Source organism: Pseudorca crassidens, chromosome 16 (assembly GCF_039906515.1).
Source record: "Pseudorca crassidens isolate mPseCra1 chromosome 16, mPseCra1.hap1, whole genome shotgun sequence".
Classification (NCBI taxonomy): domain Eukaryota; kingdom Metazoa; phylum Chordata; class Mammalia; order Artiodactyla; family Delphinidae; genus Pseudorca; species Pseudorca crassidens.
The window spans coordinates 21,909,148-21,931,049 of NC_090311.1; the positions used below are offsets into that span (position 1 = coordinate 21,909,148).

The 21,902-nt window shown below is 38.3% G+C and overlaps 1 protein-coding gene across 1 annotated transcript in view; it reads left to right on the plus strand.

The window, feature by feature from the left end:
- SORCS1 (sortilin related VPS10 domain containing receptor 1) overlaps positions 1-21,902 on the plus strand; it is a 660,265-nt gene that overhangs the window by 60,933 nt on the left and 577,430 nt on the right. Inside the window, exon 2 of the mRNA XM_067709470.1 lies at positions 6,539-6,667. The gene's annotated coding sequence lies outside the window, so the exon portion shown is untranslated. The remainder of the gene's footprint in view (positions 1-6,538; positions 6,668-21,902) is intronic.

The window sequence follows — 21,902 nt, forward strand, 5'->3', positions numbered from 1 at the left end:
TATAGCACATGGAATTAGGTGTACAAGGCAAATTTACCTATATTTACACAGTCCCAGAAGGCCAAGTGACTACTGATTAAACATGTATGTTTGACTACTAAGAAGACTGTAAGATAATCTGTTCAAAAATATTTATTGAGTTTTTTTTGTTTGAATGATTGATTTTGAAGCTACTTTAACATTAAAATTATTTCACTCATTATTAATGGACTAATAAAAACACTGATTACCAAATATATACCATTTATTACTGTATCAGTGTCCTATTACTGTTGTCACTAATTACTACAAACAGTAGCTTAACACAAAACAAACTTAATATCCTATGATTCTGGTGGTCAAGTGTCTCAAATAATTCTCCATGGACTAAAATCAAGGTGCTGGCAGGACTGGATTCCTTCTACAGGCTCTCAAGGAGAATCCCTTTCATGACTTCTCTGGTTTCTGGAGGCTGCCTGCATTTGTTATCTTGTGTCTTCTCCCTCCATTTTCAGGCCAGCATCATATCATCTTCCAACTTCTCTCTCTGATTATGACCCCTGTTTCCATCATCAAATGCCATCTCGAGATTCCTTTTTTTTTTTGAAGAATAATTATTTAGTGCTAAAATATACAGAACATAAAATTCACCCTCTTAACCAATTTTAAGTGTCCAGTTCAGTGGCATTAAGTACATTCACATTATTATTCAGCCATCCCCACCTTCCAATGCCAGAACATTTTCGTCTTCCCAAACTGCATCTCTATACCCACTGCATCTCGAGATTCTTAATTTAATCACATCTGCGAAGACTTTTTGGCATGTCAGGTAATATAACCACAGGTCCAGGGATTGGGATGTGGACCTCTCTGGGGGACCTTATTCTGTCTACCATAGGTATCAAAACAAATGTGTGACCTCGTTGAGAATTTGTAATCAGAATTTTTACAGCATTGACTCCTAAAATAGGGGAGAACTGTGGATCATGACTCCAGGACTATTTCCCTTTCTGGTATCATCAGGAGAACTTTAGGTTTGGTCCTAATACATAAAAAATAAAATAGGGCTTCCCTGGTGGCGCAGTGGTTGGGAGTCCACCTGCCGATGCAGGGGGCACGGGTTCGAGCCCTGGTCCGGGGAGATACCACATGCCGCGGAGCGGCTGAGCCCGCTGAGCCACGGCTACTGAGCCCACGTGCCACAACTATCGACAGGCGCCTGGAGCCCGTGCTCCGCAGCGAGAGAGGCCACCGCGATGAGAGGCCCACGTACCGCAGCCAAGGGTAGTCCCCGCTTGCCGCAACTAGAGAAAGCCCGCGCACAGCCACGAAGACACAGTGCAGCCCAAAAAAAAAAAAAAAAAAAAAAATTTAAAAAAATAAAAAAAATAAAATAAAATAAATTTTGTGTAATATATTTTCAAAGCTCCAGATAAAGACAAAACAATAAACTTTTTTATTTTGATTCTGTAAAACATTTTCAGTTGACCACTAAAACACACTTAATCATCATACATTTATAAAACCACGAAATATTTACAATCCCATGCCTAAGGCAGACGTCCTGTAGTATAGTTGTTCCACAGTTCAGCAAATTATGAATACAAACACTCAAATTGATGCTTTCAAGCATGTAAGTGAAAACAAACCTTTCCTTAAAAGGTTTTACTTGGAATTTTAAAATTTTTTGTTCTAAATCATACTGTTTTCTAGACACTTCCAAAATGACATATTGATAAATAAGCCTAGCTTGTAAGGTTCTTTTTTAGCTAACATTCAGTCTTTTGGCTCTATTATTTCTCTATAGATAAGATGATATAGCTGTTCTTTACCAGCTATGGTATGGCTATAACATGGCACATAATTTAAGTAGACACCTTTCAAATATGTATATCTATTGCTCTATAGTTCTATATAGAGAGATACAGATATAATTATTTTCCCTAAGCTGATTTTCCTAGAATGCTAAACAACTCCCCACTACTGTTTTGGTGTCTCAATAGTAGTTCTGGCTACATAACTGGGTTTGTAGTCCCTGGGAAACTAGAATTTTATAACAATAGGCCAAAAAGTGAGTCATACAGGGAAACTTTCCTTTGTAGAAGACTGAAACTTTTATTAACTTTTATCTTGCATACACTTACCTTTTCCTATTATACTGATTATTATTATTTCTTTTCTCTTTTTCATTTAAGCAGTTGTCACAAATTTAGTTACATGGTGCTCAATAAATATTTATGTAATGGATAGAACGTTATTTATGAAACCTACCACATACCAAGTACTGTACCAGGTTCTGGGGTATAATATTGAGAAAAATGGCAGTGCCCTTGCCCTCATGGAGCTTATAACCTAGTAGGGAAGACAGGTATCAGTCAAATTATCACAGAAGTAGAGACTTACAATTTTGATGAGTTCTAAGGAGAGGCAGGTGATGATATGAGGGTTTATGATAGCTGGTAAGGAAGGTCAGGCAGAGCTTCCCTGAGAAAATGTACTTTAGCTGAGACCTGAAGGCTAAATGGGGGTAGCCAGTTGGGGAAGAGAGGAGCTAAGTGGTCCAAGGGTAGAGAAGGCCACACTCTCAGGCCTGTGTGGAAAGCTGCCAGTGGCTGAGAGAACGGCTGTGGAACTGGTTCAATATGATGACCATATATAGAGGAAGGGTGACATCAGATTATAGAGGCCCTAACTCCATGTTACAGGATCTTTATTTTAAGAGCTATGGGAAGCCACTAAAGGATACTAAGGAGAGGGATATATGATCAGTTCAGATTTCAAAATCAATGTGGAAATTTTTGAAGACCATGGTATACAAGAAGATAGAAGGAACTTCATGGTCGTAAGAGGGAAATATTAAGTAAAGGAGGATAATAATATTCATACAGTCTCATTTATTTCTCTTTTACTGTGTGCCAGCCATTTCATTAAATTGTCATATCTGATCCTAAAAGAAAAATCCAGTTCAGATCAAGTCCAAGTTATCCTTGGCAGCCTAACCTTGTACTGGCCTTTTGGCCTTCAGAGGCATTATCTTTTCAGTGAAAATAACAAAGAAAAAAATAATGGAGGAAAGGCCATCATTATTTGACCAGATATTTAAAAGTATGAGGCTTATGTCAGCAGCCATTAATTATTCCATTCAGCATGAGCTGGATACTAGAGGTCAGAGGCCAGCTGGTGGGCAATCCCATGGCCTCACGGGTTAACCAGTTTCTGTTAAGTTCCAGACTCCCTCCTATGATGACCATGATGTGAATGTGGGTCTTTGTTATAAGAGGACCAGCTGGCAAAGTGCCACAAGTCCTGAAGACTCTCAGACCATATGACTTATTGAGCATAGGTCAATGGAATTATTTTTATAAAGAATGAATTGTTCATTTGCTTACCATCTAGGACATTACTGCCAATGACACCCAATGGAATTCTGAGCTTCTAGTTCATACCACAGAACTATCTATTATGTTATACAACTTAATAAGTAAAAAGCTTACCTCCTCGTGATTTTAATCACTTTTTCATGCTTTATGAGGTATATGTTTGGATTATAATTAGTTATGAGTACTCTCTGTGTACCAAAGGCATTCTAATTAAGTATTTGAGTCTATTACTCTTAATCTCTGTCTTTCTAATTAAACTGAACAGACTGTCTCCTGAGGATGGAGTCTCATTATTTGCCAGCTCTACCATATTCATGAATCCAAACACAACTCATTATCTTTTCTTTGTCCGTTTTTTTCTTAATTAATTTATTTATTTTTGGCCATTTTGGGTCTTGGTTGCTGCGCGAGGGCTTTCTCTAGTTGTGGCGAGCAGGGGCTACTCTTTGTTGCAGTGTGTGGGCCTCTCACCGCGGTTGCTTCTCTTGTTGCAGAGCACGGGCTCTAGGTGTACGGGCTCAGCAGTTGTGGCATGTGGGCTCAGTAGTTGCGGCTTGCAGGCTCAGTAGTGGTGGTGCACGGGCTTAGTTGCTCCGAGGCATGTGGGATCTTCCCAGACCAGGGCTTGAACCCATGTCCCCTGCATTGGCAGGTTGATTCTTAACCACTGTGCCACCTGGGGAGTCCTGTCCTTTTTTTCAGTTGAAATTCGACCCAAACTTCAAGGTCATGCCAGTAACAATACCATATCCATTGAGTGTTTGTTGAATATTGGTCTTAAGGTGGCTCTGATGGCTGTCTCCTCTGAATTCTCAAATCTTTCTCTGTCTCATTTGAATTATGTCACATGTTACCTTCTATATTACCTTCTATAAAACCATTCATACATTTTCATTGTTAAGTTAGTTAAAAGCAGAGATTTTCCCCCCAAATTACTTAGTGCAGCACATTGTAGATGCTCAGTATATTGAGTTTAACAGATTTCAGGAGAGTCCCTGACATCCCTAACTTGAGGCAATGTCCTCCCACATTGCCTTGACTCTGCGTGAAAATATGCTTCTCATGTTAAAGCTGGGCCAGGTCTCATTGCTGCCAAGCTAATAATAAACATGAATCTAGGCTTCTCAACTGAAAGAAGCTTTTTAGCTGAAATGATTCCAATCCCAAGTGTTAAAATGTGTGAAATTAGCCCAAAATAACAAGGAATGTAAATCACTGTGTATAAGGGATTTTTTTTTTCATTTCTACTTTTTAAGAGGTTAGTTTTTTGTTCTTCTTATAGAAACACACTATGAGAAGAGCAAGGCTCGCTTTTGTTGGTTGATTGGTTGGTTGTTGGTTGGTTGTTGGTTGGTTTGTTTCATTACCTACATAAGAAAATCTTTTTCTGTAGTAGTTGATATAAAGAGCTTTTCATATGATGTGATATGTGTTAGTTTTGATCAGTAGAAGTGTGAGTTTTATCAGGAGACACAAAATGCCAGGAGATTACAGGAGAGGTTTAACACAAAGAATTATTAACTGTGGTAAAGGAGTAACTATAAGATGTAAGGAAAGTCTGTCTGGTACTCTAGAGCTGAGGGAGAGTACTTATGAAAGTATAAACTTAGAAGGAGTTCAGATTTCATTGAAGATGTGTTTCAACCCAATGGATAGCAGAGAAGGTTCCTGGTTTGGCTAGGCTGAGATGGTTTAGATTTGCGGGGTAAATAGACCAGAGAGCTGTCAGAGATAGGAGGTCATCAAAGCATTCAGGCTAAATGGGCGCTTGCAGATCTGTGGGGTCACGTAGGTCACAGGTAGGCAGCTTGAAGATGGCACCATGGATGGTTTGGCTTCCATTTCTAGAAGTCTGTAGAATAGTTGTCACAAAGCTTAGGCTGCAGTGTTCAGAGGGATTACATTCTGGCTCATGCTGGGGCAGATTCTACTAGATATCTGTGTGTGTGTGTGTGTGCATGCACAGACACACACATGTGTATATCTATGTGTATATACATATATTTATACAAACATATCTATTATATTAATATGTATATATATATATATATATTCATATTGATGTTTCAAATTCCAATCCAAAATAATATAGTACATTGACGTATTTTCTTCCATGTTTGTAACTCCCTTCTCCAACAGTGAGAACCATGGCTCCCCATTACATTCTATATATTTACTTGTGAAATCCGAATACATGAAGGAGTCTCATAATAGCAAACACATCATCGATAAAAATAAACCTACTAGAGTTCTCTACTTGTGATTCTTTTTTCCCCCTTTTTGGTAAAACATAGTTATACAATGAAATTCACACATATTAAGTGTGAAATTCAATAAGTTTTTAAAATGCTTACATTTTTATCATGCCAGAAAATTCGCTTGTGCCCCTTATCACCCAATCATGCCCCCACCCACACAAAATATTTCTTTATATATTTTTTGCCTGTTTTAGGATGCCATGTAAATAAAATAATATTGCATGTACTTTCTTGTGTCTGGATTCTTTTGCTTAATATGATGTTTTAAGATTTATCATGTTGTTGCGCAGACAGTACGAATACTTTTTTATTGCTGAGTATCATTCCATTATTTGAATGCACCAGAATTTGTTTATATATTCTTTTGTTGATGTGCACCTGGGTTGTTCCCAAGTCCCTAGTTGAATAAGACCACTATAAATATCCTTGCACAACCTTTTTGTGTATATTAATTTTCATTTATCTTGGCCAAGTACGTTTACCTTTATAAAAAAACTTTCAAATATGTCTCCATTTTCACTACTGCAACCAATGAGCAAGGATGCCAGTTGCACCACCTCAAAGCTAATACCTAGTGCTGTCAGACACTTTTTGTTTGTTTTTGCCACCCCAGTCAGCACGACATGCTGTATCTTTGAGGGTTCTGTTTGCATTTGCCTACAAATGTGATAGTCAGTATTGTTTCATGAGCTTACTGTTCACTGGGATACTGTCATGGACTGAATGTGTCACCCCCAAATTCATATTCATAACCCTCATATGACTGTATTTGGAGAGGGGCCTCTAAGGAAGTAATTAAGGTTAAATGAGGTCATAAAAGTGAAGCCCTGATAAGGTAAGATTAGTGTCCTTATAAGAAAAGACACCAAAGAGCTGTCCTGTGATCTCTCTCACTCTCTCTCTCCCTCACTCACTGCATAGGCAGGTACTGAGGAAAGATCATGTGAGCACACAGCGAGATGATGTCTAACTGCAACCCAAGGGGAGAGCCCTCATCAGACACCAACCCTGCTGGCACCTTGGTCTCAAACTTCCTGGCTCTTCAGCAGTGTGAGAAACATTTCTGTTGTTTCAGCCATCTGATCTGTGGGGTTTTTTGTTTGTTTTTGTTTGTTTGTTTGTGTTTGCTTTTGTTTTGTTTGACAGATAACTTTTTGTGTAAAATATCTGTTCAGTTTGTTTCTTCGTTGTGTTTTGTTTGGGTTGTTTGCCTTCTTATTATTGATTTATAGAAATGTCATCATATTTATATCTCAGGTAAGTGATATGGGATCAGTAATGGCTGCTGTACTTGAGTACTTAACACAGGCTGGATACTGAACTATGTGCTTTCTGTACTTTACCTCATTTAAGCATCAGAACAATCCTATGAGGGAAAGTGATGTTATAATGTCATAAGATCTTACACAATGTTCTACGGTACCCAGTTGGACTAATCCCTTCCCTGAATTTTGCTAACCAAAGTTATACTGATTAGTAAAGAGACCATTTTATCTTTCTATATTTTTAAAAATTTTTGGAACTTTTCATAATTTGCCTCTTATTACATATTAACTGGTCAGTATGTAGAAATGCGTGTGTGCATTTGTGTGGATGTGTGTTCAAGGCATTTAATAACACATATAATTTCCATCACGTTTCTTTTGTGTTTCACTTCTCTATGGCTGTATAACAAACCACCCCATAACTTAGTTAATTAAAACAACAATGATTTCTTTTTATTCCCTATTCTGTTGACCTCACTTGTAGATCACTGAGCTCACTGCGGCAGTTGAAGTCAGACATGGCCTGAAAGGCTGGATAGTCTAAACTGACCTCCCTCACTCACTCATCTGTCACAGTGTTGCCTCTCGGCTGGGATGCCTCAGTTCTTCTCTACCAAGTGTCTCATTGTTCTAGGATAGATCAGCTTCCATTTAGCATCTCAGGGCAGCCTAACAACGGGGAAAGAGCCAACAAGGCCAAGCCTGAGTACTTATCTAAAAGGACTTGAGTGCACCTATTAATGAAACATGTGGGTGTCTCAAAGTGGACCTGTGAGATTTTAATTGATAGAGGTGACTGAATGATGAGTTGGAGAGGCCAGTGCCATTGAAAGACAAATGTAATGTGACTCACAGTTCCGCTAGAAATCAGAGGCAAGGCACACTACAAAGGGTACAGAAGGAAAAACCAGTCAGTCAGGGGGCACAAAGTTTCAAGAAAAAGGTATAGGCCACAACCTTATTGAGGTTTCTGTGAGTAAGGCAAGGCAGGCAGGGTAAACGCTTTAGGACTGGCTAGTTTGAATAATTCAGGTGGGCTTTGGGGTGTAGGGCCAGTCCCTAATTCCTTGTATCTGTCCCTGTGTTGATTTAGGGCAGGGAAAAATATTGGCTTTGAGTGTGAATGTGAGATAAAAGAGGTGGTTGGGGGTGTGGACTCAGGAATGCTTGGTTTGTATATGAAAAATAGGCTGATCTGTAAGCTGTTTACCATCTCTAAGAATTAGCTAGAGGGGCAATCTCTCCCCAGCCAGCAAGGGAACCCCCCGCTAAAGGTCAAAAGATATAGTAATCATAAGATATAGAAAAATTAAAAATATGATTAATCCAGTGGTTAAGGTTTTGTGCCCACTATTAGTCTGGGGACCCCAAGCATCAGTGCTCTCTGTGGCCCATGTCAGACAAGGGTTAGGCAAATCTCTTTCTCTACAAATAATAATAGTGATAGTTGATGTTTATTGACCTCTTACTATGTGCCAGGCATGACACTATTAGTACATCATGAATTAAAAAATGATCACCATAATTCTCACATAAATCTTGTAACATCAGCACTAGTACAATCTCCACTTTCCAGATAAGTAAACCAGAGTTATAACAATAGGATTTGTTTCTTTTTGGATCTCAGGAGCAGAAAGTTGACTTAACCATTCTCATATCATCAGAGTTGACCTGTTCAATAAAAATAAGTTTGTATGTAAGGGGAATCCCCTAATCTTGGGGCAGGACAGGGTTTCCTCTAACATCTTCTTATCAGCATCTTAACAGTCATCATAACAAAATATAACATTGATGAAAGTATTGAATAGGCACCATGCTTGGAGCATTTGTACTGAAATTCTGGCCTTTGTCTGTCTGAATCTAAAGCTTAAATATTTAACCACTGAATTCCATTTTCCTCAATAATAAGCTGTGGAGAACATTCCCCATCATTGCCCACTCTTGTGTATTATCTCCTGTATTAGAGAAGGTGCATATTTCCATAGTTTAAGTAACTCCAATTTAACTTCAAACTTAACTCCCTTTGCTTTTCTTTATTGTGCTAAATCAGCCAAAGCATCTCAGTCACAGACACTTCCAACAAATTGAATGAAAAAAAAAGTGTGCGTGAAAAGTACATAAAATGATTCTACTAGACCATTTAGTTATCTGTCTCCCTGTCTCCATCTGGATTCCTCTGTAACTCTTTCCTTTTTTTTTTTTTTTTTTTGGAAAGTAACATTTCCACACTTTACAAAATCATTTTCCTTATTCTTTTAAGTGCAAATAATCTGGGGGGTATTTCTGAGTATTTGAGACTTATTTTTAAGGAAACTACGTGTCTCATTTCACACTTTTCCCTTTAAAATGTTAATTCCATGAAGCAGGTGATCCCCAGTGTCATAATTATAGTTCCTGGATTTTCTGGGTGCACTTCTAGGAATTACTGCCAGCAATTTTATTTTAGTGAAGGGAAAGAGAAATGAACAGAATTGTGTCCTCATCATAGAGGCCCGGGTCTGCAAGAAAAATTTGGGAAATGCTACATCTCTGCTGATTTCATACCTTTCAATAGGCAGTATCATCTTTCCATGAGAACAAGGCAAGAGAATCTTGGTGGAAAAAAAAGAAAGTTGAAAGCTAGGAAATTAGGTGTATCCTCATATTTTTTTTGATCGTAGTATTGCGAGCACTAAACAAACAATAATTCTAAAATATTATACTACACAGATATGCCAAATCCAATCTGGAATGAATTACGTTTTTGTTGTTTTTACCAATGAAAAATCACCATCATTAACTCCCAAAATCTGAAACATCTTGAGATTAGATCAAGCCTAAGACCTTCTGAGAGATGGTCTAATCCATAAAAGAAAATGCATTCACTATTATACTTTATTTTTGTAGCCTGGAAGCTACAAGGGGATAATTAAAATGATGAAAGTATTATTGTTTATTGGCTCAAAGAATTTAAATCACAGATACAAGGGAGAAAGGACCCAGTTGTGTCAAAATTCTGGAGAAGAAGTATTTAGATTTTTAAACTTAGGGATGGTTTAAAGGGACTTTATAGCGAAAGATAGGCTCAAGAAAAATGTAAATGAATTAGCTGAGCCATTGTGGGGTTATGAAATTTCACATATACATCATTGAAGATGTTAGGTGAGAACATTTTATACATACAATATCATTATTAGTTGGTCTGGGTTTTTTAACACTTCTCCCACTTTGCTCTTTGCAAACATTTTCCTACTTTGGTTTCTGAGTAGGAAAAGGTCAAGAAACCATTTAGCAGAGTTAAGTTGACAAACATATCTATTTAAAAATCAGTCAAGTTCTAGTAAGAAGGAGTAAGAAGGCAGGAACATGACCTATTTTACCAGAACAAATTTAATTTAATATAATTTTAGAGAACTGAATAAAGCAAAGAGAAATCTGAGGTATGAAAGGCTGTGACTGAGGAAACAACTACCACCCCTAGTATTGGGTGAACAAACGGAAGAAGCTGGGATTATTAAATGTGCGGGTTTGGAGAAGTGGCTGCCGGAAGCTGGATCTCAGGTCTTTGAAGAGGACCTACTGTTTGACTACTACTTGTACCTTAAAGCTCAAATCAAGTCCCTGTAGAGGTGGAACTGAGACCATTGATGAGTGGTTGTGTTACCCAGAAAACTGGTCACTTCTTGGTGTGTGTCTAGTCAAGAGAGGGAAGTATTTATTACTTGGAGCAAGTAATGGGAACACTGGGCATCTTTCCCAAAGCAGTATCTCCCAGAACAGCAAAATGGGACAAGTTTTAAGCTAAGGGTACGTGCATACTCATGAAGGGACTTGGGCAGTCGACAGAGTCCAAGCTGTATTTGATTGAAACCACAAGAGTCAGAAAAGGTCATCATCATCCATTAGGTTCCAGTTGATCTGGTGGTTGAGCCCTTTAGGCTAATCTTTACCATTGAAATAGAACCAGGAGTGTTTACAACTGATATCTTTGCTATTGTTAACTTCTTTTGCCTGATAACAGTTGTTTGTTTCTGCATTATTTTGTCCCCTTAAGATCATTAATTACTGAGACTTGTTCAAGGGCAAGAATTATGGCCAGGCTTAGATCACAAAATGGCTTTAGGCCAAAATGGCTTCTCTTATGTCAAGAAAGCCATGCCTGGTTTTCTTTCTCTGGAGACTCTCTACCTTATCTGCTTACAGTTGCTTCTAGACTAGTCATAGCAAAAGAACTTGGAGGTCAACTCCCCTGGAGCTGAAACTCAAACCACCAAGGAGTAGGCGCTGGACAGCTGATGTCTCTCTGCCTCACTGTATTACAGAGAACAAACCTGACTCCATATTGGATCTATTCCTTTAGCGCTAACCTTTGTTTTCAGTTGCCTGTGCTTAGTCATGCTGGCTCTGCACCTTTGTAAAGAAATGTTGCCTATAGCCTGAAATATATACAATAGCCCTTTCTCAAGACACTGCCTCCCAGGCTTGACCTTTAAAGGTATAACAACTTTTCATTCATGCAGAGATAAAAAGTTGCAGAAGAGAAAATAGCATTTGTCTTATTGAAGGTTTACAGGAACATTGTGACTAGACCAGACAGCTGCAAGAACAAAGGACTGTCACATCCCCTCCCAGGTCTGGCCAGTACCAAGAGGTCTGCAACAACCAGCCACATCCCCTAATCTTTTTTTTTTTTTTTTTTTTTTTTTGTGGTACGCGGGCCTCTCACTGTTGTGGCCTCTCCCGTTGCGGAGCACAGGCTCTGGACATGCAGGCTCAGCGGCCATGGCTCACGGGCCCAGCTGCTCCACGGCATGTGGGATCCTCCCGGACCGGGACACGAACCCGTGTCCCCTGCATGGGCAGGCGGACTCTCAACCACTGTGCCACCAGGGAAGTGCCCTCCCCACAGTCTTTTAGTATAAAAGGAGCCTGAATTCTAACTCAGGTAAGATGGTTCTCTGGGACACTAGTCTGCCATCTTCTCAGTCTGCTGGCTTTCCAAATAAAGTCACTATTACTTGCCCCAGCACCTCCTCTCTTGATTTATTGGCCTGTCCTGCAGTGAGCAGTATGAGCTTAGACTTGGTAGCAGTAGGCTTCTCAGTGAAAGACTCAGAGTGGCACACTAAAATATGTGTACGTTGCCTGCAAGACACAAAGGCTCTCACTGTGCCTCCTATTTAATATCAATTCATGATGAAGCAACATGCCTCTTACTTTGGATATCTCAACATGCTTCAGACCATCGGAAATTAAGATATTCCACAAAGATGTCCCTGAACATTCATAAAGTTAATCTCCCAACATCTGGCTTACATGTGTCCTATCAAAGCAAATGAAGTAATTGCTATTTCCTGTTCCTCTGGTCTGATTGACACAATGTCATCAGTGTAGTGGACATTGTTAAGACATTCAGGAGACCTGCAGAATATGAGTGACAGTAAGAGAACTGACGTTGCAATGAGGCAAGTTTATGAAATAAATTGTGGGGTAAAATCAAGCTGCCTTTGATGGAAGAATTTTGCAAACTGGTATAGAGGGGGGAAAAAGCATTTGCTAGGTACATGGCTGCATTCTAGGTACCAGAAGATGTGTTGATTTGCTCCTAAATTTATCTTTTCACATCTGAAATAACAGCACCATTTGGAGTTCTCAACTAATTAAGTTTATGATAATCACAGTTGTTCTTGGAGATCCTTCTCCCTTAGCATACATAGGCTAATTAGAAAAACAATGGGATATGATAGGTATCAGCACTCATGAACATTTCGAGTTCGGGATGGTGCTATTGAACTATGCAGTTTTCCTGGGGATGTGGTATGGTTTTTCTTTTATTAATCTAGTAAAGGAAAAGAAATTCCTGGTACTTCCATTTAGTTCTTACTTTCACAATAGCCTTCAGTCAATAGGTCAGAGGGATAGTATGTGGATTCTGACATTTGCTATATCTGTCTATTACAATTATACATTCAAAAAGTGAGGAAAGGGACTTCCCTGGAGGTGCAGTGGTTGGGAATCTGCCTGCCAATGCAGGGGACACAGGTTCAAGCCATGGTCCAGGAAGATCCCACATGCCGCGGAGCAACTAAGCCCATGCACCATAAGTACTGAGCCTGCGCTCTAGAGCCTGCAAGCCACAACTACTGAGCCCACGTACCACAACCACTGAAGCCCGAGCACCTAGAGCCATTGCTCCGCAACAAGAGAAGCCACCGCAATGAGAAGCCCGCACACGACAACGAGGAGTAGTCCCCACTTGCCACAACTAGAGAAAGCCCACGCGCAGCAACAAGACCCAACGCAGCCAAAAATAAATTAATTAATTTTTTTTAAAGTCTGCATTTTTAAAAGAAGTGAGGAAATATTCATTGAATTTATTGATAAAACGATTGAGCCTGCTTTGATTCAAACATGGGCCAAGACTCCATTTATTGCCTAAATTCCACTGGCCCCTAATTAACTGATAGACCACTGTCACATTCAGGATTCCCAGAAATTATTGTCAGATCAAATACAATGTCTACTGATTTTGGTAAGTGCTAAGTATTTCCATTTCCCTTTATTAAAGTGTCTCCTGTCCATCTGGAGAAGGTGTGCAGTCATATTTACACATATACTTGTGGCAGTATGGCAGGACCCATTCTTGAGGAGAAGAGATTTCCCCATTCATCAGTGAAGGTTTGTGAACTGGCTGTGATCTGAAAACTAGGTGAATGGCTGTGATTCTCCATGATGGTGCATTGAAAAATCACCAGAACTGGAGTTTAAACTTTTTAAAAAATGTGGCTCAATTAATAATTAGGCCAACCACCTATTTTATTACTAGAAGCATAATAATTTGTTAGAAACCTCAAAAGATCACTACAGGTCCAAATAGTCCAATTTCTACTGCATCCTTGCTGTTTGTTATGGTAAATATCCTCATGTTGTCCATGGTGATAATATGCTGTCCATTATCCTTTGTTCTTCTTGGATCTTGTCATCTCCTTTGAAATCAGGGAGTTATTTCCCATCCTTATATACAACCTAGATAATGAAGCTACCACAGAGCCTACCGAGGATACTGACACTCTCATCATTAATGTATTTCTCAGTGCCTTAGTGAAACTCTTGTCTTCTGAGCACTCTTGACGATGTAGTGGGGAAATGATGAAATGCAAGCCTTGAATGTTAACTCCATTTCACAGTTCTATCTCCCTGAACCTTTGTATTCCTTCCTTTACATTATTCCATGGAAGTTCTGGCATCTCAATCACATTAACTGAGGGAGAACGTTAAGTTCAAGTTTTAGTCAACCATTAGAACTGTTATAAACTCTTTTAGATTGGTATACGTTTAATCCGGAATTTCTGGTAAATGCATGCATATCAACATATTTAGCCTAATCAGGATATATATATATAGATAGATATAGATATAGATACAGATATAGAGATAGATATATGCTGCTTTATCTTTAAGAGACTACCATAGGGCTTCCCTGGTGGCGCAGTGGTTGAGAGTCCGCCTGCCGATGCAGGGGACGTGGGTTCGTGCCCCGGTTCGGGAGGATCCCACATGCCACGGAGTGGCTGGGCCCGTGAGCCATGGCCGCTGAGCCTGCGCGTCTGGAGCCTGTGCTCCGCAACGGGAGAGGCCACAACAGTGAGAGGCCCACGTACCTCAAAAAAAAAAAGAGACTACCATAGAAGCTATTGGAATCCATTCTCATATATATTCCCTGGGTTTCTACTTGTAGAAAAATCTTTTTAAAAATTTAAAGCATTAACTATTTTCTGCTGGGTCTGATGTTGAGCTTGTTCTAGAAGATTCTAAGATATGACCCTAGGATTCTAATTCGTGACTACAGTGTCAATAATAGGTAAGTATATGGTAGAACTTCAAGATAATAGGCATCCCCCAATATGGCAACTCTCCAGATGAAATTATAGGGTCTTCACGTAAGAGGCAGCTTGACTCCTCAGACACAAGAGGGTAGGCTGTTTCCGTTGGAAAAAGAGACTCAAAATAACTTGAGAATCAAGTTACTTAACCTCACCTGAGTTCACTCAAATATTCCCATTCCAGATGTTAGGGCTTCAAAGCAGATAGTCTCTGACTTAGGAGGCTTCAACTTTACCATGGTGTGATAGCAACACACATTCAATAAAAACCACACTTTGAACTTTAAATGTTGATCTTTTCCCAGGCTAGCCACATGCAGTACAAAACTTTCTCATGATTCTGGATGGCAGCAGCAGTGAGCCATAGCTCCTTGTCAGCCTCTCGATCACGAAGGTAACAACCACGACACTTACAATCACTCTGTACCCATACAAACCTTCTGTTTTTCACTTTCAGTATAGTATTCAATAAATTCCATGAACTATTCAACATTATAAAATAGGCTTTGTGTTAGATGATTTTGCCCAACTGGAGGCTAATGTAAGTATTCTGAGTATGTTTAAAGTAGGCTAGGTTAAGCTATGATTTTGTTAGGTTAGGTGTATTAAATGCATTTTTGACTTACAATATTTTCAAATTACAATGGGTTTATCAAGGCATAAGTTCCATCATAAGTGGAGGAAGATCTATACTTATCAATAAATATCCTAACTTTCGCATATCTCGTTTGGCAACCAAATGAATACAACTTAAGTTGTGAATCCAACCTAAGTTGTAATTCTGCAACTTGCACAATTAATGTTTGTGTCTGGATTTATGGAGCTTAATCCTGTGACTACAAGAATAAGACATTCTTCCATCAATGGATCAATGGATAAAGAGGATGTGAGACATATATAATGGAATACTACTCAGCCACTTTTTTCATCAAAAAAGATGAAATCTTGCCATTTGTGACAACATGGATGGACCTCCAGGGTATTATGCTAAGTGAAATAAGTCAGATGGAGAAAGACAAGTACTGTATAATTTCACTCACATGTGGAATATAAAAAAACATATAAATAAAAAAAGTAAACAACCAAACCAAACCAAACAAAAATAAACATGCAGATACAGAGAACAGAGCAGTGATTACCAGAGGGGAAGGAGTAAGGGAAGGGCAAAATGGGTAAAAGGGGATCGACTGCATAGTGATGGATGGAAACTACATTTTTAGTGGTGAGCACACTCTAGTGTGTACAGAAGTTGGAATATAAGGTTGTACACATGAAACTTATATAATGTTATAAACCAATGTTATCCCAATTTTAAAAAATGTTTTAAAAAGAATAAGGGACAACCAGAGATGTCCTTTGGTTCTTCAATTGTGTTCTCAACTTGTCCTTTCTTTTTTTAAATGCTCTACAAAACTCAGAAGCAGTTATACCACACCAAAACCCATGTTATCATCACCATCACAATCAAGTGAAACAGCATTTCATCTCTCAAAGCCCTTACTTCAGAGGTCATTTTATCACAAACAACCATCGGTGATGATTCAGTGAATTACCATGTCACTAAGTGCCACGGATTACTGACATCCCATTCCCATCTTAAGGAGTACAACGGTACATTCAAGCCCAAAGAGATAGACAAACCAATCCCAAATTACCATCTTCCAGGATTTGTTCCCTGAGGCCACTCATGACCAATTTCTGTATCATTCAGGTTCCAGTCAGGATATAGAACAACTCAGATAACTGAAAAGGCAAAAGGAGATCTCTGAAGTATCACTGAAGTAGTAGCTTCAGTAAGCAGATACCGCCCCTAGGACCTGGGAAAGCAAAACTAAGAAGATGGCGGAAAAGGGACCCCACAGAGCTGAGACTCAGCCCTCTGAGGAGGGGGTAGACCAGACCAGAATTGGTGTCAGAATCTCACCGAAGCACTCCCTTCAAGATGAAACTCAAACCTCCAAGGGAGGTGTCCTGTGATATTTTTGAAGGGGCTCTTGGGGCATAATTTTGTAGTGTGGGGAAAGAAGCAGCAAACTGGAAGTAACTAACCACTGATATCAAAACCAGCTACCACAGTGAGGATGAACAATTTCTGTGGTGACACAAATAGCAAGTAGCAAGTTCATCTGTCATTCTCCTCTCACAGACTCCATTAGCTCCCCATGTTGGTCGAGCCTAACAGCCAGCAGGCAAAAGAGAAATGTAATTTGCACAGCCCCAGATTCAGCATCATAGAATATAAAAGGGAAGGTTTTAAAGGGAGAAGTACTACCTTGATAATCACGAATTATTTTTATAATGATGTCATATATCATAACTGTCAACATTTAAAATTACCAAGCCCAGTCCTCTATAACACAGATGAGGAAATGGAAGCCTAAAGAATTAGTGCCTTATTCTATATCACATGGTAAGGAGTGATAGACCAAGTACTTCAGGAAAGTACCAGAAACAAAAGCAAAAGTTCTATATTTATTACACCACTTTGCCCCTACAAAATTGCTTCATATCTTTATAAACTATTTTAAACATAAAATTCACAGTCAACATTCATTTGGGCATCTCGGCATGCGTCCACATGTGGACTTGCTGTAGAATAGGCTTCACATGCACAGAACTGGCTCAGTCCTGGTTTTTTAGAATTTTTGGACTTGAACCAAATTGCTTAAGGCTCAATCTGTGTGTAACCAGTATGTTGAGCAAGCACGACTCCTGACATAATCAAAACACAACTTTATTTTTGTCTCTCACCATCCTTCTAAAATGTGTTCAGTTGTGATAATGTTTTTCTGCCTTTGGGTGAAAACTTCAAGTCCATGATATGTTTGCTTGTTTCTTTCAGTTAAAATATCCTGGAGCCACTTTAAGAAACAAACTGACCCTATTTCAGAAATCAGAATGTCCAGTTCAAGATATTAATGCAGACTTTGGATCTGACTTATCATTAAAATGCTCTCACCTTCCCAGCCTGCAGAAGCTGGCATCTCCTGGAAGCCTGCAGTGGAAAAGAAGGGCAAGGTTGATTTCTCTTGCATTTCCTTACCCTGTGCTTTCGCTGCCCTCACCCCACCTTGCTAGATAGTTTCTGACTCCTACACAGTTGGAGCAGAGTGAGGGTGGAGTGAAAAAGAAAAGTGAAATCTTTTGTTTAAATGGTAGTTTCATAAGCTGGTTTTCTGCTCTCTGGGCTTGACAGCTGTTTAGAGCTGATCCTTTCTCTTTGGATGCTGTTAGAGACTTGTTAGAGTTTCTTTACTGGGTCCCTCTGTCTATAGATCTCTTACCCTGGGCATCATATTGTGGGTGGGGGCTTGCCCTAATTTCAGCAACCCCTAGATATCCAGGGTTACCCCTTAGTTTTTTGCTACTGGGCTTTCAAACTCTTATTTCTGAACTGTCTTGGTGGCACTACTAAACTGGACCCAAGATGACTCCAGGCTGGATAATATTCTCCCATATGACCCACCTCTGGCCCAAAAGAAAGACCTTTGTACTGACCTATTCTTGGGGTGCAGGTTAACTGAAAGAAAACCACAAAACAGTTCTTCCAGGACCATCTAGATTTCACTGATGAGAGTTATACTGTAATCTTTGATCACAGAAGTCATGTATTAGGCTTCCTATATTCTCAAGAATACATACACACACATATGTATATATTATCTAGTTGAAAGTTTCAAGAGTTGCAGAACTAGTTTAAAGACTTTCTTTTAAACATTTGCATATATCAATTTGGAAAGGTACTTTGGAATTTTCCATCTGTTTACCTTGGTGCTTAGTTGAAATATCACCTTTAATTAGCTCTTCCGTGTGATTCATTGCCAACTTATTAAAATCCATATCCTAGAGCAGTGGTTCTCAAAGTTTTGTGTGCATTGGAATCCTCTGTAAATTTTGTAAACTTTCTGTTTCTGTTTCAGTGAGTCTCAGGTGGGAACAAATAATTTACACTTATAAAAGTTCCCAGGTGATGCTGATGCTGCTGTTTCTGGGGACCACACACTGAGAACCACTCTCTGCTGTAGGACAACAGGATGCCAAGGTATCTCTGCTCTGGTACTGTTTTGGAGTTAACATTTGAGAGATATAGAAAATTCACAAGCGTGAAATTTCTGTATAAGATTTAATAAGCGTAACCCTTCCTACCATCCTTTCTGATCGTAGTGTTATATTTGAAGTTGGGAACTTTGTTTCCAAATTGCAAGTGAATCTATACAGCAGCATGATTGATTTTGTTCATCAATCTGCTATTTATTCAACTATGCAGTAAGTATCTATTGATCATCTATATGTGCCAGGTATTATGTCTCTGGAACAGTGTTTATCAAAGTGTGGCCTTTGGGCCACCAGCATGAGCAATGGTTCTTTTGCATGAATCAGAATCACCTGGAGAGTTTGTTAAAGGCAGATGGCTAAGCACCACCCCCAGAGTTTCTAATCTAGTAGGTCAAGGGTGAGGCCTGAAAATTTACATCTCCAACAAATTCCCAGTTGTTGCTGAACAAATGTCAGTAGACATTTCTAAATTGTCTTGAAATGTTAGGCATTTCTGTTTGCTCTTTTCCAGTTTTTAAAAATAAGGAAAAACAATATCCCTTTTAAAAAGTGAAAGTCTCCATGTAAATCATTTTGAAATTATTTGCCAACTAAAGAAAAAAGCTTATTTTAGCAGCACAGAACATACCATCTTTAATGATGAAAAGCTACAAATATAGTTCCCAGGTCATTATACTTGCAGTGTTTGCTTTTTTCTCATTATTCTCTTTCTTCCAATTAGCTCTTTGAAAATCAAGTTAAGGGCTATAGCTGACAGTGATGGGCAAGAATTTCTCTTATCTGGTCAATAAAAATAAATCCCCCACATAAAAATGTCATACTCATGTTGGCAATGACTAAAATCCAGTGGTGTATTTAAAAGGGTCCAGTGGACACACAGAAACACACAGATCACTATGGTATCTTAGACTTCTGACTGTAGCCAAGGTATAAGAGCTTGAATCAGAATAATCCCCCTGTTGAAAACAACTGTAAAACTTAGGCAATAACATAAAATTACTATTTTAAAAAGCCTTAGAAATAAACTATGGCTAGAAGACCAAGAGGCTGTAACTCACACAATGAGTTGAGCTCCATATTCCCAAGATTTTATTCTGGAGTCCATTTGCCAATTCATGCTTGGGGAATACTTTCCTAAAACAAGTCACATTGAACCAAGGAGACAGATGCTTGAGTTTAGGGTGGACAAAGAAACTGGGACATTAAAGGAAGATACTACACATAAAGGATACACATAAAGTGAGTAAAAAATATGCATGTAATCTCCTGTTGAGCAATTCATGATTTGCACATTGCAGGGTAAAACTTCAGGAAAATCAGCAGAAGGATGCAGCAGCTTAGAGATTAAAAAGCTGAGCTGCACAGTGATTTCAGCCATCATAGAGTTCTGGGGAAACAAAAGTTAAAGTTCAAGGGCCATCAAGGTGGAGTGGTCCTTTCCACAGCTTTGTTTGAGATCCCAGGACTACCTCTCCTAGTAAGTAAAAATTAAGTAGAAAAAAAAAATCAAAGATCATGGAATATTTGAAAAACATGGTTAATAAATTTGACGTAATGAACATATATAAAACACCAAATGTAAATATTGTAGAACACATCCCTTCAAGTGTGCTTGGAACATTTATCACTGTTGATCATAGGATAGGCCAGTAAGCAATTTGTGACAAATTTTAAATAATTGAAATTACATACAATATTTTTTCTGATCACAATGGAAGCAAACTAAGAATAAAAACAAAATAGTAATTAGAAAAACATGAATACTTTAAAATTAAAAATAATACTTGTTAAAAGCTCATTAATCAAAAAAGAAAATGAAAATCAGAACATATTAAACTGAATAATAATGAATGGGTCATATTAAAACTTGTGGGAACCAGTTTGCCGAGCAGAAATTGAGACACAGAAGTAGAGAAAAAATGTATGGGCACCAAGGGGGGAAAGTGGCAGGGAGTGGTGGTGGTGATGTGATGAATTGGGAGATTGGGACTGACGTGTATTCACTGATGTGTATAAAATGGATGACTAATAAGAAAAAAAAAAAAAAAAAACTTGTGGGATGCAGCTAAAGCAGTGATTAGAGGGGAAATATTTTTAAGTGTGTGTGTGTGTGTATGTGCACATGAACACACGTGTATGAAAAAGTTTGGAAAAATAATATAAACTTCTCCATCAAAAGAAGAGAAAAATAATAGGAAATTAAGCCCAAGGTGAGAAAAGGAGGAAAATAATTAGATAAAAGTAGCAATAAAGTAAAATATACAAAATTGGTGTAGCAAAAAGCTGTTTTTAACAATTCATAAGATTAATAAACTTCTAGTAAGATGGATCAATAAAAATGAAAGAATACAAAAATCACCAATATCAGGAATCAAAAGGAGGATATTAATATAAATCTAATATATAAAACAATAAGAGTAGTGTAGTTGGTAATAGCAACAAATTTATGCAGATAGACTGAAAATTCAGATTCACTGTATAAATTATTTGAAAAACACAATGTACCAAAATGAATGCAAAAATAAATTATATATATATACACATATATGTGTATATGTGTGTGTGTGTGTATATATATATATATATATACACATACATACATACATACAAGAAATTGTGTATGTAAATAAAATTTTCCCATGAAGTAAACTCCAGGCCCAGATTACTTCAATGGTTATTTCACCTAAATACATAAGGAAAAAATAAAACCAATCTTGTTCAAATTCCCCCAGAATATAGAGAAAGTGGGAACACTTACCAATTTATTTTCTGAAACCAACATACTTTTGATTCCAAAATCTGGCACAGACTTACACAAAATAAAAATTAAAGAACAAGAAATCTCATGAATATAATTGTAAAAATCCTAAACAAAATATAAACTGATGAGAATCACCAATAAAATACAATAATAGATTATGTTAAAGTGGAGTTTGTTCCAGGCATGCCAGATTAGTTAAACATTCTATAATCAACTTACATCATCAGAACAAAGGAGGAAAATATGTAACCATTTCATACAGATACAAATGTTTTGATATATGTAGATGTTAAGTCTCTTGACTTTATTCAAGGTACTGAATAGCATTAAATTCACTATTT